Source organism: Medicago sativa, chromosome 2 (assembly GCF_051527215.1).
Source record: "Medicago sativa cultivar Bolivia chromosome 2, Bolivia_mono, whole genome shotgun sequence".
Taxonomy (NCBI): Eukaryota; Viridiplantae; Streptophyta; class Magnoliopsida; order Fabales; family Fabaceae; genus Medicago; species Medicago sativa.
In genome coordinates, this window is record NC_140750.1 from 63,257,702 (window position 1) to 63,270,839 (window position 13,138).

Here is a 13,138-nt window from a genome sequence, read left to right on the forward strand (position 1 = left end):
TTTTTACAATCAACTCCTTCTCCAAGTGGAGAATGGTGATACAACCATATCTTTATTATTCCAATCTGAAACCACTATTAGGAAATAACAAAATTAAAATGATACAATTAAAATACAAGACCAAGACCATCCTTAGGAGGAAGCTAGTATAATTTTATTACTTATTAGGCACCTTGATATAACCCACATGCGTAGTATTTGCCACTCTAGTAAGAGTTTGCAAATCATAAGTTATCCAACATCTTGAGTCATCCTTATGGTAGAAATACCCAACACACTTGCAATCCTTGGTACATTTGTTTCCACAATAAGCTTCACTTACTCTATCACCAATAGTGTATTTGATCATATAATGTTCAACTCCTTCAATTTTATAGTAGTGAAACTCACTTGCTTTGCATACTCCTACAGGCTTAGCACTACACTTATTGCTCCAAGCAAATGTTCCATTCTCCAATGACCAACACATTGATTATCCTCACAAAGCCCAAATTTTCCACATCTCTCTGGCAATTGACACTCACTCTCATCAAAATCTCTATCAAAGAGAGTGTATGTCACTTTCCAAACACCATCTTGAACATCTAGAAAATATGTGTAAAATCTGATGTTACCATCAATTCCAAGCCTAAGATATGTTAAAGTACTATTCTTCACTGGCCTACCAATGACACTTTTACCAAAAGTGGTAGAATTGGCAACAAAAAAATGAAATCCATACTCAAAAGATTCTGGATCAGATTTGAGTGTGACATTTTTTAGTGAGCCTTTTTCAAATGAAAACCAAGCAGATGAAAACCAATATTTACTCTTATAATACAAAGCCAAACCTTTAGGCTCCAAAACCAAACTATAAGGACCATCAACATTTTCTTTTTCTGAAAGCCTACTAACAAGTTTTGAAGGACCATTAGGTTTTAAATATTGATCAACCAAAAGGGTATCTGTAGGATGATCAAAACTTTGCCAAACAAAATTACCTTTAGTATCAATTAAAACCATGTTACCATTTAAGAGTAACCTTAAGGCAACAACACCTTTATTGGAAGTGTTTGTTTGCCAAACAATTCTTCCATCAGCATTAGCCAACACAAGATTTCCATCAACACCTAATGAAAAAGTTGCATTTTCATCAACTGGGTTGCCTCTATTTGCTTCCCAAACCCACCGAAAAAGCTCTTCCGACGTTTCAAATCCCATTCGAAGTGCTAGAGTGAAGGCATTTTGGGTAGTGTTGTAAAAACAAACCTGGAATGAAACAGTGATTATGCCCATCCTTCTGTAATTACCTCCATATTCTACAATGGATTCATCAAGTGCACCTGAATTGACAAATTTGAAGGTTTCATTTTGTGGAACGATTGCATGAGCAATGACAGTAGAGAATGATAAGAACAGTATAGTGAGAAAAGAGGTTTTTAGGAGAAGAACAAAAGACATTGTAATTGATGAATATGTTTTGCTATGTGGTTGGTTTCTATTTACAGTGTTCAACGTGATTTTTGGTCAAAGGTGTCAACTCATATACTATATAGAAATTAATGGACTTTGATCAAGACCACATGAGCACTAAAATTAATATCAAAATATGTTAATATGACCTTACATTGAATAATTGGATGAGGGTTGTATTCACTATTCTAGTATTGGAGAGAAGGATGTCAAATGAAATATATTGTCGTGTTCGATCTAGCTGTCCGTGACAAAATGAAAGATATTTTATCACTTGCTTATGATTTGGTTGAACATGGTAGCATTTATGCATATCTTTGGATAAGATATGGCTTAGAAAAAATAATTTCTTTCTAAAGTTAGTAACCAAAAGTTTGTCTCTCAGTGTCAACTTTTTTATTTATATTGTAAAAAAGTTTTACTAATATTTTCCAAGAATTTTTCATAAGACAGCTTTTTATAAGCTTTTGCTAGAACACATAAGTTGACTCTGAAGAAATCATCGTCAACTAAGAAGCATAGACATAGAGTTACCCTTTGCTAGAATGTGTAAGTATAGAGAAAGTCTTTCATAAACACAACCTCAAATAAATATTATTTGGGCACACTTACATGAAATTAACAAAATTAAACAAAAAGTAATTAGTCACATCAAATGGGATCATGTAATTGAGGTATTCTTCCATGGTCACAAGACCAAATCAATAGTGTTTGAACACACACACATAAAAAGATGGTCCTTAAAATATTCAATCATTTTTTTTATCAATTTCCTCTTTACTATTAAAAATATATTTCTTTATGTGTGTATGACCAAACACTATTTATTTGGTCATGTGACCATATTAGAATTTCTCCATGTAGTTTTGTTCTCTTTTAATTTTTGCTTGACTTTGTGTGTGTGCCCAAATATTTTTGTTTGAGCTTGTGTCCAAGGTAAGTGTGTCTCCTAAGTATAATGAACTTAGGCGTACGTGTTTAGGATGATGAGATAAGATAAGAAAATTTGAAATGATAAGAAGATTTGAGATAATAGGAAGGTCAAAGATATGACAAGAAGATTGAAGATGTTGAGAAAGGTTGACAATGAAGTGAAAGTTGAAGATACAAGTTTGGATCGTGTCGAGCATGACGTCATAAATCTCCCCAAAAATTAGTTAAAGTGTATGGGATCAAGGAACTAAATACAATTTCTATATGCAAGGATAGTTTGATACAATTTTTATAATTTTCATTGCTTTAGTTATTTTCTGTTTCTGTTTGAGTTTTCTCGATTGCTTTAGTTATTTTCTGTATTTGTTTGAGTCTCGATGTCAGTGTGTTAAGATTGTAAAAATGGATGTGCAAAATACACATTTCTATCTATTTTTTCATTGCAGATCGAATTCTATAATCTAAAGAATAAACATGACCGAATTTTAAAATTCAGACAAAGATATTTTCAGCAGTTTGTAGGGCACGCGAAAATAAGGGGATGAGGGGAGAGTTTCACTTCTCTTATTGCCATGATTTTCATGCTAAGTAATTGATTCTAAGAGTTTTGTAGCACATATTACATTGACCCAATAACCATGTGCACAATGACCCATTGGATAGTATGAAAAAATAAGAATATTATTTTTCCCACCCTACCTATTTCTCGCGCATTTTTTTTATTACAAAAATGCTTATGTGATTTTCGGATTTTATAATCCGATTTAAGTTTTTCCTTTGCTTTGGGGTTGAAAAATGAATTTTTCACCAATTCGGATTTTATAATCTGAACATCCCAAAAAATAGGGCGTGTTCCTTGCTTTTTTTGAATTATAGAATTTGAACACCCCATAAACACCCTTATTCAGGGAAAAAACAGTTTGAATTATATAATCTGAACTGTATCAGCATAAATTCTGAGCATATTTCTGTTTTAGGTCATTGTTAGATGTTCTCAGTAAAAAATTCTGTTTTCGGGCTACTTGATCAGATTGCTCCGAAACTTACCCAAAAAATCAGAAGAATAAAAAAATCAAGGATCAAGACTTCCTTAGAAGGGACTTTTTACAAGAATCCACCCCTCAAAATCCAAAATTTCATCGTTTAGACCCATTTTTTATTTTTAAAATTATTTCAAGATAATAAATAAAATAATCTTAGCGAAAAACGGGTTGTTACACCAAAATTCTGCTGAAATTGTTGTGCATCAAATACTTAGAATTTATTAACAACTTTCATATCTTAAAAATTCTAGAGTCTTAGAGTCTGAATTGTTTCGTATTGTGCATACCTCTGATTGTATATCAAGTGTTCAACCAAACTTATTCTTTGTAATTTGTTTGTTTATAAGTCTCTTGCTTTTGTGCTTGAACATATGAAATCTCTTGCTTGTGTGCTTGAGTATTTGAAGTCTTTTGCTTGTGTGCTTGAACATTTGTAATCAGTTTGGATTATAGTGAAAATATCCTTGGAAGTGCAAGGGAGACTGGACTACTTCCGGATTGCGGATGGAACCAGGATAATTGCTTGTCTCTCTCTCTCTCTCTCTCTCTCTCTCTCTCTCTCTCTCTCTCTCTTTCTCTCTCTCTCTCTCTCTCTCTCTCTCTCTCTCTCTTATATCCGCTGCATTAGACTCCGAACATTGTTACAGATTCTGAACTCTATCAGACTCTGGACTCTGGACTTAGTTTAAAAAGAAGAAAAAGCTAACACAATTCAACTCCCCCTTCTTGTGTTTTTCTTAACTTCAAGCATCTCAATTGAAAAGATTATGCACATGTCTGCAGTAGTTAGTGAAGATGTTGAAGCTCTATGATATCTGAGGTATGGCTACTTGAATTTTAGAAGTCTTAGTGAATTTGCAAGAATGATTTGGTTGTATACTATTAAGCTTAAGAATGAAGCTTTTGATATATTCAGGAAATTCAAAGTCTTAGTAGAGAAAGAAAGTGATAAAGCTATTAAGCTTTTGAGGACAAATAGTGGAGGTGAATATACATCTAAGGAATTTGAAGCTCTCTGCATAAATCAAGGAGTTGTCAATGAAGTAACAACTTCATATACACCTCAACACAATGGACTTGTAGAAAGAAGGAATAGAACTCTGCTAGATATGACCAGAAGTATAATTAAGCAGAAGAACTTGTCACAAACATTTTGGGGTGAAGAAGTCACCACAACTGCTTATATTCTAACCAAATGTCCTACTAAGAAGTTGAATTTGAAGGTACCAGAAGAAGCTTGGTGTGGAAGGAAGCCTAGTGTAAAACACTTCAAGGTTTTTGGCTCTTTATGCTATAAGCAGGTACCAGATGCTAAAAGAAGTAAGCTTGAAGACAAAAGTGAGATTATGATACTTATAGGTTATCATCCAACTGGTGCATACAATCTTTACAACCCTGTTACTCAGAAAGTTCACATTAATAGAGATGTGATAGAGAATGAAGCTGAGAAGTTGGAATCGGAAAGTGATCCTGTGTATAGTAGTGAGATTAAGCAAAGATATATATCCTGATTCAAGTGTTGAATCAGAAAAGAAATATGATCATGATAATGTTGAAAAATGATCCAGAAGAAAATGTAGCATCAATGAGACCTCCAATAGTCAGACAAGCTGGTAGTAGACTGAATAATTGTGAAGTCATTCCTGATAATGCAGTGAATGATGAAGGTGATCTCATTCACTTTGCATTGCTAGCAGATTCTAAACCAATCAATTACAAAGAAGCACTCAAAATTGATGTGTGGAAAAGAGCTATGATAGAAGAACTGTAGTCAATTGAGAAGAATCAAACATGGGAACTTGTTAACTTACCAGATAAGAAAAAGAAAATTGATGTGAAATGGGTGTTCAAACTGAAGCTAAACCTTGATAGCACAATTTCAAAGCATAAGGCAAGGCTAGTTGCTAGAGGTTTCCTGCAAAAGCATGGTATTGAACACAATGAAGTGTTTGCTCTAGTAGCAAGGATTGAAACTGAGATATTAATAGTTGCTTTTGCTTGCAAAAATAAGTTGTCACTCTATCATTTAGATGTCAAGTCAGCTTTTTCTAAATGGTCCACTTGAAGAGTTACTGTCTGTGTCACAACCTCCAGGTTTTGAGATTGTAGGCAGAGAGAATATGGTGTATAAACTTCATAAGGCTCTTTATGGATTAAAGCAGGACCCTAGAGCATGGAACAAAAGAATTTATCAGTTTTTAAATCATAGAGGCTTCAAAAAGTGCTCAACTGAATTTTGTGTATATGTTCAGAATCTTAGTGATGAACAAACTATCAAAGATTATGAAAGTAAAAGGAAAATTGAAGTCAGAATTTGAAATGACTGATCTTGGTGAACTTTCATTCTTCTTAGGAATGGAATTTGTGAAATTGATGAAAGGAATGGTCATGCATCAACAAAAGTATATTTGTGAAACCTCTAACACTGAGATTGACAATAAATCTGCCATAAGTCTTGCTATGAATCCAATTTCTCATGGTAGAAGCAAGCACATTGAGACCAGATTCCATTTCAATTGGGAGTAGGTGACTAATGGAATGATTGAGGTGTAATATTGTCCTACAAAACTGCAACTTGCAGATGGCTTCACTAAGGCTTTGAAGCTTGATAGATCTAAGTTTTTGAGGAAGAAACTTGATGTTTTCAACATTCAGCAGTTATGAATTAAGGGAGAGTGTTAAGATTTTAATACATAACTGCCATGTAGCAAAGTTAGTTAGAATTTGTTAAAAAATTTGTTAGTGAGTTAGATAGCTTGTGCTACAAGCAAATGCTACTTTTGCCTATAAAAGACTTTGTATTGGGTACCTTCAATTCATAATGAGATTCATTGCATAGCAAACTCTCTCTATTCTCTTCTCTCAGTTTTACTTATGTTTGTTAAATTTCAACTTATTTAAAAACGGCTTATCTGAATAAGCACACATATTGCGTACACAAATCATAGTTTGATCTAACAGCTCCAATCCTAAACTTTTAAACTCTTTTAATCTTTTATCTTAAAGAAGTGAGTTGCTCATCCTCCATCAATAACAAAGTAATTTGAATACAATATGAAAAAACACGAGACTCCACTAAGGTTAACCTTTATGAAAGGCGAATCCATACCTTATAAAGGCATGCATTATGCTTACAAATTTAATTTTAAGTGTTGACTGAATAATATCATAAAGGGCCATATGAAATATTAATCTTGTGATTAATAGCGTAATTAAATTAGTTTAAGCAGTGTCCCTGTGAGTTTAACTCAGTTGGTATGGACAATGCATATTATATGCAAGGTCCGAGGTTCGAACCCAGACACAACAAAAAAAATTAATTTAAGCAGTATTTGTAGGCCCACAGCACTCATAAGAGAGTACACCTGACCGAATCATTTAGACCATGTTGAGAAAGACAGATCCTCCATCAAGCCACAATAAATTTTGGATAGAGCATATTATAAAAAATATCTATATATACGCTTTTTTTTTTTTTTTAAGAAATCTTTATATATATGCTGTAATGTCTTTTGCACAAATCTGATACTGATGTTTTTTCTTGTCTGTACAATAAATTTTGGATAGAGCATATTATAAAATATATATATATATATATATATATATATATATATATATATATATATATATATATATATATATAGGGTTATGTTACAAGACACCTTCATAAAAAGTAGTGTGGTGTCTTTTATCAAGTCACACCTCAAGGTGTGATTTTCACTTTTTTAGTTATAACTTTGATAAAAGACACCTTCATAAAAAGTAGTTGGTGTCTTTTAACAAATGCTCATAGAGTAACTTGATAAAAGACACCTTTACAAAAGGTGTCTTCTATCATAACCCATATATATATATATATATATATATATATATATATATATATATATATATATATATAACTAGTGGGTGTGTTCTAGCAAATCCCTATATATATATATATAGGGATTTGCTAGAACACACCCACTAGTTTTTATGTGGGAGTGTTTTAGCAAGCTACACCTTAAGGTGTGTTTAACTACTTTTTAGTTATATCTTTGCTAAAACACACCTTCTAAAATATAAGTGGGTGTATCCTAGCAAATGCCTATAGGAGTTGCTAACATACACCCACTTATTTTTTAGAAGGTGTGTTTTAGCAACATTCACCTTAAGGTGTGTTTAACAACTTTTTAGTTATATTTTTGCTAAAACACACCTTAATAAAAACTAGTGGGTGTATCCTAGCAAACCCCATATATATATATATATATATATATATATATATATATATATATATATATATATATGGGTTATGATAGAAGACACCTTTTGTGAAGGTGTCTTTTATCAAGTTACTCTATGAGCATTTGTTAAAAGACACCAACTACTTTTTATGAAGGTGTCTTTTATCAAAGTTATAACTAAAAAAGTGAAAATCACACCTTGAGGTGTGACTTGATAAAAGACACCACACTACTTTTTATGAAGGTGTCTTGTAACATAACCCTATATATATATATATATATATATATATGCTTTTTTTTTTTTAAGAAATCTTTATATATATGCTGTAATGTCTTTTGCACAAATCTGATACTGATGTTTTTCTTTTTCTTGTCTGTGAAATCGTCTTAGACTTCGTTATTTTTCTGATAGAGCAAGAATATTTTTCAAACTAGGAACAAATTATAAAGAAATAACTTTTTTTTTTGGTACAATAAAGAAATAACTTTAATCCTTGGCTTACCGACGCAAATAATTTAAATGGAAAGAGAGAAGGATATGAATTATATTAAGACAATTACAATAACACTTTCATTGCACACTTCTTAATTTATAGTACACATATATTACATGTCCTTCTCCAAGTGGAGAACGGAGAGATAAACCACAACTTTATTAAAATTAAAATACAATACCAAGACCTTCCCAAGAAGAAATCTAGGCTTATCTTATTACTTATTAGGCACCTTAATAAAACCCACGTGTGTGGTATTTTGAACTCTAGTAAGAGTTTGAAGATCATAAGCTACCCAACACCTTGAGTTATCTTTGTGGTAGAAATACCCAACACATTTACAATCCTTGGTACATTTATTTCCACATGCATCTTCACTTGCTTTATCACCAATAGTGTATTTGCTCATGTAATGCTCAACTCCTTCAATTTTGTAGTAATGAAATTCACTTGCTTTGCATACTCCTCCTAGAGGCTTAGGGCTACATTTATTACTCCAACCAAATATTCCATTCTCTAATGGACAACCAACACATTGGTTATCCTCACAAAGCCCAAATTTTCCACATCTTTCTGGTAATTGACACTCACCCTCATCTTCATCTTCATCAAAGAGAGTGTATGTCACTTTCCAAACACCACTACGCACATCAAGGAAGTAGGTGTGAAATTTAATATTACCATCAATTCCAAGCCTAAGATATGTTAAGGTACTATTATTCACTGGCCTACCAATGAAACTATTGACGGAAGTGGTAGAATTGGCAACAAAAATTTCAAATCCATACTCAAAAGATTCAGGATCAGATTTAAGTGTGACATTTTCTATTGTGCTTTTTTCAAATGAAAACCAAGAAGATGAAAACCAATATTTAATTGGCTTAGGAGAATTTTTACTCTTATAATATAAAGCCAAACCTTTAGGCTCCAAAACCAAACTATAAGGTCCATCAACATTTTCTTTTTCTGAAAGTCTACTAACAAGTTTTGAAGGACCATTACGTTTTAAATATTGATCAACCAAAAGGGTATCTGTAGGATGATCAAAACTTTGCCAAACAAAACTACCTTTAGTATCAATTAAAACCATGTTACCATTTGAGAGTAACCTAAAGGCAACAACACCTTTATTGGAGGTATTTGTTTGCCAAACAATTCTTCCGTCAGCATTAGCCAACACAAGATTTCCATCAGCACCTAATGAAAAAGTACCATTTTCACCAACTGGGTTGCCTCTATTTGCTTCCCATACCCACCGGAAAAGCTGCTCCGATCGTTGAAGTCCGATTCGAAGGGCTAAAGTGAAGGCATTTGGGGTAGTGTTGTAAAAACCAACTTGGAATGGAGCATTGAATATGCTTATCATTCTGTAATCACCTCCATATTCTACTATGTATGGTCCAAGTTCACCTGAATTTTCAAATTTAAAGGTTTCATTTTGTGGAACAATTGCATGAGCAATTAAGGTGGAAAATAAAAAGAACAATAAAGTGAGAAATGTGGTTTTGGGGTTAAGAAAAATAGACATTGTTATGTGAATTGTGATATTGATGGATGTGTTTTGATATATATGTGTTAAGGTATCTTCTATTTATAGTATTCATCAATGTGAGAAGGTTAGAAGGTACTTGAGGCATCTTTTGGTCAAAGTTGTCTAACTCAAGTACTATATAGAAGAAATTAATGGATTTGGATCTAGGTCTAGATAACGAGTACGCTAGTTCTATTTCAAAAGATAAGATTTTTTTTTTAATGGAGAATATAAGATATTTTTAGCTAAAGTATTGTATTTAAAGAGCGAGCTTATACTACAGTATTAATGAGGAGAAGAATGCCAACTGTAGTTGACGTGTTCTAGGCTGTCCACTACAATCATGAAATGATATTTTATCATTTGCTTGATTCTTTTGACAAAAATATGTCCTAGACTAATATATGTTTCTTTTTACACTGTTTCTTTTTTTTTTTTTTTTTACTTCATACATTTTTCTTTCTTTCACGGATGAAATTGCGTTAAAAAAGTCACTGTCACCGACACTTAAGTTGAATATAACAATAATTCTTTCTGTCAAAAAAATAATATAACAATAATATTGATTTATTAAGATTTTATTTAGAAGATAAAGATAAAGCACAAGTTAGCATGACTTTTTTACACTACTTCTTAAGTCTTGCAGTTATTATTTAACTACTACTAGTACAATTCTCTATGAAAACTTGTACTCCCTCCGTCTCATAATACTTGATACAGTTGATCTTATTACGCATATTAATGCATCTTTGAGTTTAAATATCTTGAATAATACATTAGAAAAAATTATAAAAATTTGATATTTTGAAAATACTCATCGAGACGAATCTAACGACATTTTATATGATATTATTTATCTTTGTATATTAGTAGAAAAATACAGTCAAAGTAAGTTGGGTCAAAATTACATATTTTCAAATGAGTCATTGCGGGACGGGGGAGTAAGTAATATGAGTTCAATTCTCTATGAAAACTTATAAGAAAAGAAAATGTTCAAAAATATAAGCCAAATCAGCAGGATTTAATGGTCAAAGATTTGGGTGCCCATTGTTTGTGTTCAAAATATTTGCCATACCATTTCTGGTCTTTCGCATTGCTTAATGTAGCTTACTTTTAGGACACGGTTCTCTAATTCATTGTCGTTGTAATTCATAGAGTAGCACACAACCGCAATGTCTGACAAACAAGTTTGAAAGATTGTATTATTTTTTGGTTTGGTGACAACCGATAGAAATATTGAAATACTAACTACTAGTCTTCTGGATTTTGATGAAGTATAAGCTAGTTTGGATAATTAAATTTGAGAATAAAGCTCCAAACTTGTCTTATCAAATACACCAAAGGTCATTAGTTTTTCTTTCTTTAAGACTTATTGAACTTTTTTTTTAAAAATCTCTTCTAAAAAAAATGGATTGGTTTAATTTCTTATCGCGCAAGCAATTAATTATGTTAAGGATTACTTATATATGAATGGAAGACAATTTGACAACAAGCTGCGTTGTTAGACTTTTTGGATGACAAAATCAATTATCGTCAACACAATATTCATGGACTTAGACATGACATTGTTATAATAACTTTTTGAACTATATGTAGAAAGTCAACAGATTCTAGTGTTAAGAAGCTGAAAGTGTTAAAACAAAATGATTTAAAAACATGTTAACCATCATAACACACTTTCTCATATTTGACCACTTGGCTTGACGCTACTTTTAAGGTTGTCTATCATGCGGTAAAAGTCTCGACCCCTAATCCGACAAGTGGTGAAACCTTGTTCTTTTTTATATTTACACTTGAAGTGTTAGTCCAAGTGGTAAGAGTACGCTTATAACCTCAATGGACATAGCGGTAAGTGTTAGCAAAGACATCAAGTAGGGGTGTAACGGTTTGGTTTGGATCGATTTTTGGTCAAAAAAATGTCTGAACCAATGAAATCTTCATTGGTTTGGTTTGGTTTGGTTTGGTTTTTACTATTTTTCAAAAAAGAAACCAAACTAAACTAGTCGGTTTTGATTGGTTGATCGGTTTGTTTGAAAATACAGTTAAAAAAAAATCCATATTTTCACAAATTTGTATTTCATGCATACAACATACTCAAATATTTCATAGAACTTTGTTTTCCATGTTCTTTGTTTTTCAAACTACTTTATATAAATAACATGAAAAAACTAACAAGAGATGAATAATCCCAGCGGTGGTGAGAAAAGATGGGTTAGGTGTGACCGGCGGCTAGTGTTCTTTTTTAGTAGAAATGGAATTGAGTGTGAGTGATGAGATGAGATGAGATGATGATGGTCCTTATGAGCTTAGCTCGGTTGATATAGACAATGTATAATATATGAAAGGTCCGGGGTTCAAACCCCGGCCACAAAAATAAAAAATGAGATGATGATGAGATAAAGTGAATAAATTAAGGAGTACTTTATGTTGGACTTGAATTTTAAGTTTAATCATAAGTGTGTGAGGAGAGATAATATTACTAAAATGGAGAGTGTGGTTAGCATCGGTTCGGTTCATCGGTTCTTTGAATTTCAAAATTAAAAACCTAGAACTGAACCAAAATAGATCTAGGTTGGTTCGGTTCAAACCAAACAAGGTCGGATACTTTTTTGGTTTCATTGATTTTGTCTGAACCATTTACACCCCTATCGGTATGTGTTTACGTGATGAAAGATCATTAGTTTTACTTTCTTTAAAACTTATTGAACGGTCTTTTCTTTTTCATATTGTTCAAATGGTAATAGTTAGCCTAGTAACCTCGGTGGACATAGCGGTAAGTGTTCGCACAATGGTATGAGTAGTTGGCATATAAATTAAAAAACAAATACTCCCTCCATTCCTTTTTATTTGATGTTTTAGCTGATTACACACATATTAAGGAATCATTAAAGAATGAAAATAGTTGTAGAATTGGACTACAATACCCTTATTTTATTTTTTGGCTGCCATGATTACTCCTTGCTTTTTTCTTCTCAAATTCCAAATCTTCTTAAATGAACAGTGGGAGTATACAATTCTAATTTCAATACATTTATTACTTACACTTCCAAAAAATGAATGTGGGAGTATACAATTTTTTCATCCAAAAAATAATTGTGGGAGTATACCAACAATTGATAACGTAATTAATTTTTTCATAACGTAATTAATTGTGATAAGGGTAAAATTGGACAAACAATACCAACAATTCTAAAACATCAAATATTTTGAAATATAACTTAAGAGCTAAAACATCAAATAAAAAGGAATGGAGGGAGTATTGTTTTAAAAGTGACATGTAATAAAATACAAACGTATAAATTTTAAGATGGTCAAAGATTTGAGTAGTTGACAATGATATGTGTTCGAGTTTCAGGTCTTTCGTTTCCTTAAAAAAAAAAAAAAAACAAAAAAAAAGTTTCTGGTTTTTCGCATTGTTTAAGTTACTTTAAGTTCACGACACTCTAATTCGTTGATCAAGGA

General features: G+C 32.1%; 2 pseudogenes across 1 annotated transcript; both read right to left on the reverse strand.

Moving 5' to 3' along the window:
* On the reverse strand, window positions 1–1,663 carry LOC146949565 (epidermis-specific secreted glycoprotein EP1 pseudogene; annotated as a pseudogene).
* A 6,503-nt stretch (window positions 1,664–8,166) lies between these two features.
* Window positions 8,167–9,903, reverse strand: LOC146949566 (epidermis-specific secreted glycoprotein EP1 pseudogene; annotated as a pseudogene). The gene has a single exon (XR_015027320.1). The product of XR_015027320.1 is annotated as an epidermis-specific secreted glycoprotein EP1 pseudogene (transcript).
* Window positions 9,904–13,138: the final 3,235 nt, after the last annotated feature.